The sequence below is a fragment of the Erpetoichthys calabaricus genome, chromosome 9 (assembly GCF_900747795.2).
Source record: "Erpetoichthys calabaricus chromosome 9, fErpCal1.3, whole genome shotgun sequence".
Lineage (NCBI taxonomy): Eukaryota > Metazoa > Chordata > Cladistia > Polypteriformes > Polypteridae > Erpetoichthys > Erpetoichthys calabaricus.
Window position 1 is genome coordinate 175794586 of NC_041402.2, and position 5330 is coordinate 175799915.

At 39.2% G+C, this 5330-nt stretch overlaps 1 long non-coding RNA gene across 1 annotated transcript; it reads right to left on the bottom strand.

Moving 5' to 3' along the window:
- Positions 1 to 3226: 3226 nt before the first annotated feature.
- On the bottom strand, positions 3227 to 4944 carry LOC127529193 (uncharacterized). The gene is made up of 3 exons (XR_007935878.1): positions 4645 to 4944; positions 3589 to 3701; positions 3227 to 3257 (listed from the first exon to the last, which is right to left on the bottom strand). It is a non-coding gene; the product is annotated as an uncharacterized LOC127529193 (long non-coding RNA).
- Between the last annotated feature and the right edge of the window lie 386 nt (positions 4945 to 5330).

The window sequence follows — 5330 nt, forward strand, 5'->3', positions numbered from 1 at the left end:
ATACAATTCAGAAGGCTAATATCGCAGCTTCAGCAGCAACGTTCAGCTTAATTCTGTGAAGTCACCAAAACACCAACATGAGGAAGACAATGAGGAAGCCAAGAAGGCCAATGCAGGAGATAAGATCCACCCAATAATGGCAGATCCCAATTATGGATCTCCTTCTTGGTCTTGTATTTTATTTGGCCCCAAAACCTTCAGTTGTAAATCAATGATTTGACACAAAGTGGTCTTGGCCATTTAAAAATGTTTATTTGATGTTTGTTAGTTGCCTATCAGGAGAAAGTTGTGTGGGGCCTCGAGCTGATGAACCCCACGTGGGGCCGGTTATGTCAAACGTTACCGGTATGAGTGGACTGTATAAACTTACACGCGAATTTAATAAAAATAATGTTAACATACACTGGATTTTCCCATTACAGCATTCAGTTTTTGCAAGATAACACGCGGACTTTATGAAAATATAACTGGAGAATATAACTTGACAAATCCACTCTAACGGGACACGCGGGGCACCCTTAGGTGGGGAGCCTAGGGCAGTCGCCCCACTTACCACCCCCAAATGCCACTCTTGGTGATGTTACAGCCATCAGTTCATTTGTTACATGAAACGAAGAACAACATTACAAAATGATGTCTGGTGGTCCTGGAAGATGCTCTGTTAAATTTTGTTCTCTGGAGGATGAGAAGACATAGCACTAAAGTTGCTGATCAAAGCTTTGATGAAATGCCTGATATTTGAATAAAGGAACTTTAGAGGTCCGGAGCTCCATTCTCCTCAGAGGGTTAGGGTTAGGGTTAGGGTTAGAGTTAAATAGGGCTGAGACCAGAAGGGAGCGTGTCCCTGTGCACAGAGGAAGTGACCTCACCAGTCTTCCTGTGTTTTTCTCCTCCTCCATTCTAAGGGTCGCAAGTTATTGGCATGTCAGGTTCTTCTCCTTCTCCTCTTTGGTTCAGCACAAACCTGTAAAATGCTCCCCATGCTCATGTGTCTGACAACACTAATGAACAGCAAAGAAAGGCGAATTGAAAAGTTTGGGACATTCTTCTAATTCTGTGCCTGGACCGGATCTTGGGTCTACGCAGACATTTGTGCATATGTGTTCACGTTAAGTGGAAATTGTGAGCCAGCCTTTGTATGAATGTGTGTGTGAGCAGAGACGGCCGCTGCGCTCCAAGACTAGCTCTGTAATTTGACTAATTTGTTTTTATTTTTCCATCAGAACAGCAGCTGCCTGTGATCCCTGCTCTGGCCTCAGCTCTGCTTGAGGAACATGAAAGGCCGTCCTCAACTCTGATCTCATCCCTGCTAATTAGATCCCCCCTACCACCACCACCAGCACATTTGAGGCAGGGGGGAGCATGTTGTTTGACGTTTTAGCACAGCACTAATGAGCTGGAAGACAGCCGGAAATGCACCTGTCTGTACCTGCTCTCCTCTTCCAAATCCTGCTGAGAATACTCAAGTATGCTGCAAATCAATAATTAAGTGGCTTTTTATAACAGCACAAAGGAGTGGGGGGGGGGCCGGTGAGACGAGACAGGCTGACAATCAGGTGGGTGATTGAGGGTGTTTAGGGACATTGCAAGTCTCTCTTGGGCTGATTACTCCTCCTGAGGAAGCCTTTAGCAGCCCGTGGCCATGTGGTGGTGCCCTCTGGCAGTGAACTTGACAGTTTTTGCCTGCTGACTCTCTTTACATCTTATTGCTTTGAATCCCCAGATGGAGGACGAGGCTGTGGAAGTGGTGGCTCACACACCCTGAACGCACGCCAACTGCAGAGTTAGGCACTGAGGTGAGTTCTTCTACGCATTCTTCTTTTTACTTAAAATCCAGAATTGAGCGGCCCCTCCAGGAGAACACAGGGTGGGATGGTGGGCATGGGTGTGCAAAGCAGATAATATCTCCATTCCTAGCCTCTTTGATTATTGAACACATCCCTTTTGCTTATTGTGAAGTAATGGGGGGGGGGCACATTAATTAACTTTCTTTTTATTTCTTTTACTTGGGAATGCCACACTATCCCTATAGTCTCATGAGTCTGCACTGAGTATAGGTGAACCATGTGGGCTTCTTCTAGTCTATTTTTCTTGGGATACATTTTCCATTTTTGAACCTCATGAGGGAGAGGAGTGGGCTTTCAGGTGCAGTACACCTCCCATGCTTGTTTGTGGGTTGTTGTTCACCACTTCTTTTAACTGTACACTCCTGTCAATGGCTACAATTAGCTCAGATTTCTCCAAACTCTTGATTTCTCAGCAGCTCCTGATTTCCCCAAGAGGCCTGCAGTTGCCTTTGTGTCGCTTAACCGTACAGCACTGAGGGGCTCACCGTGGCCGAGCTCCCCCTCTCAGTCTTTGCACCATTCTTTGAGCGAGTCCTACTTTGAAGGCAGCTCAAGTTAAGGTCACCATGGTAACTTGATCTTTACTGACCTGTTGTTCACCCATTGACAGGGAACGGCAGCAAGCGCTCCTGGGACAGGCCTGCCGATCGGCTTTCAGCCCTCTGCCTCCCCGCAGTACCAGCTGCATCTCCTGAAACTCCGTGGCCTTGTGACTGCACAGTGACGCTGCTTTTTGGAGCTGATTGGTAAGTAAGGCAAACTGGTCTCAGCTCATCTAACACATCTATACATTGTGGCCTCTGGGGGACATTAAACAAAACCAAAAAAAAGCAATCAAAAATACAAAAAAATTAAAACACACATAAAGACACAACAGAGAGATTTTAAAGTTATAACAGAAACAGGAAAAAAGGGGAAATTAAAAGTTTAGCATGAGGCAAATGCTGTTGATGGTTATGGAGGAATAAGTGAAAGATAAGCCTTTGAAGCATTTGAAGATGTCTAAGTCCTTCAGACATTGTTGGACAGATGGGGGAACACAGTGATGTCAGTGAGGCAGAACATCATCCTGAAGAGTCCCTGGTGGACCCGTTCCATCAGCCTTTGGAATGATGTTGGAGCATTTTTAATTAGGCCAAAGGGCATCAGTTTGAACTGCAAAAGTCGTCCTGGGCTGATGACGACCATCTTCTCAATACTGTCCCTCCCCATCTTCACCTGCCAATACGCGGACTTCATGACATTGTCCATCTTTATTGTAGTATTGTCTGCTTTGACATTTTGTAATGCTTGTAAATATTTAATAAAAGGTATGTTTAAAACTCAGCACTTTTCTTTTTCTTTCTTTCATTTTCTTTCTTTAATATTTATGTTTCTATTTTCTTTCTTTCGCTCATTCTCTTTACTCATCTCTACTTTTAATTTAATTTTTGTGTTGTACTCCGTTTAATACCCCTCCTTTATTTTCTTTCTTTCTTTCTTTCTTTCTTTCTTTCTTTCTTTCTTTCTTTCTTTCTTTCTTTCTTTCTTTCTTTCTTTCTTTCTTTCCCTTTAATATTCATTTTTCTATTTTCTTTCTTTAATAGTCATTTTTCTATTTTCTTTCTTTATTTCTTTCTTTCTTTCTTTAATAGTCATTTTTCTATTTTCTTTCTTTCTTTCTTTCTTTCTTTCTTTCTTTCTTTCTTTCTTTCTTTCTTTCTTTCTATCTTTCTTTCTTTCGCTCGTTCCTTTTACTCACCTCTACTTTTAATTTCATTTTTGTGTTGTACTCCATTTAATACCCCTCCTTTATTTTCTTTCTTTCTTTCTTTCTTTCTTTCTTTCTTTCTTTCTTTCTTTCTTTCTTTCTTTCTTTCTTTCTTTCTCTTTAATATTCATTTTTCTATTTTCTTTCTTTCTTTCTTTCTTTCTTTAATAGTCATTTTTCTATTTTCTTTCTTTCTTTCTTTCTCTTTCATATTCATTTTTCTATTTTCTTTCTTTCTTTAATAGTCATTTTTCTATTTTCTTTCTTTCTTTCTTTCTTTCTTTTTTCTCTTTAATATTCATTTTTCTATTTTCTTTCTTTCATTTATAGCCATTTTTCTATTTTCTTTCTTTCTTTCTCTTTAATATTCATTTTTCTATTTTCTTTCTTTCTTTCTTTCTTTTTTCTCTTTAATATTCATTTTTCTATTTTCTTTCTTTCATTTATAGCCATTTTTCTATTTTCTTTCTTTCTTTCTTTCTTTCTTTCTTTCTTTCTTTCTTTAATAGTCATTTTTCTATTTTCTTTCTTTCTTTCTTTCTTTCTTTCTTTCTTTCTTTCTTTCTCTTTAATATTCATTTTTCTATTTTCTTTCTTTCTTTCTTTAATAGTCATTTTTCTATTTTCTTTCTTTCTTTCTTTCTTTCTTTCTTTCTTTCTTTCTTTCTTTCTTTCTTTTTTCTCTTTAATATTCATTTTTCTATTTTCTTTCTTTCATTTATAGCCATTTTCTATTTTCTTTCTTTCTTTCTTTCTTTCTTTCTTTCTTTCTTTCTTTAATAGTCATTTTTCTATTTTCTTTCTTTCTTTCTTTAGCTCATTCACTTTACTCACCTCTACATTTAATTTCATTTTTGTGTTGTACTCCATTTAATACCACTCCTTTATTTTCTTTCTTTTTCTTTCTTTCTCTTTCTTTCTTTCTTTAATAGTCATTTTTCTATTTTCTTTCTTTCTTTCTTTCTTTCTTTCTTTCTTTCTTTCTTTCTTTCTTTCTTTCTTTCTTTCTTTCTTTCTTTCTTTCTTTCTTTCACTTGTTCCCTTTACTCACCTCTACTTTTAATTTCATTTTTGTGTTGTACTCCATTTAATACCCCTCCTTTATTTTCTTTCTTTCTTTCTTTCTTTCTTTCTTTCTTTCTTTCTTTCTTTCTTTCTTTCTTTCTTTCTTTCTTTCTTTCTTTCTTTCTTTCTTTCTTTCTTTCTTGTTATGTGTCACCTCCTCTTTTATTGACACACTCCTCTGCCGCTTATCCCTTCAGCTAGGACACCAGTAATGTGTCACCCTTATGTCTGGGCCACTGGTTAACCCCCATCATGCCGCTCTGGCTTTTGGAGTGATGCTCCCAGCTCCAGGGCCACGTGTTGTTCAGTCGGCTTACAAGTTCACTTTCTGTTCTAATGTAAGCAGTGAGCTCAGGGCACATGAGGGTCTGGACAGCCGGCTTACTAGCACAAAGTGAATGTCGCCAGGAGTGTGTGTAGTTGGCCATGGCGCTCCTGTGACTGCTGCATTGACATGATAAATCCAAGCTCTTAATTCATTATCCTGTTTTTCCTGTTTAGTGGGGCCGCCCAGGGCCGCAGACTGGTTCTTAAATGAGTCAGGGTTAAGTGTGTGGCCCACTTTTAGGCACCCCGCCCTCTCACTTTCACTCGCTGACTCTCGCTTTCACTATTCTTTGTTCCTCAGGCACTCCATAACCTGCTCTAAAACACTTTGTCACACTCTT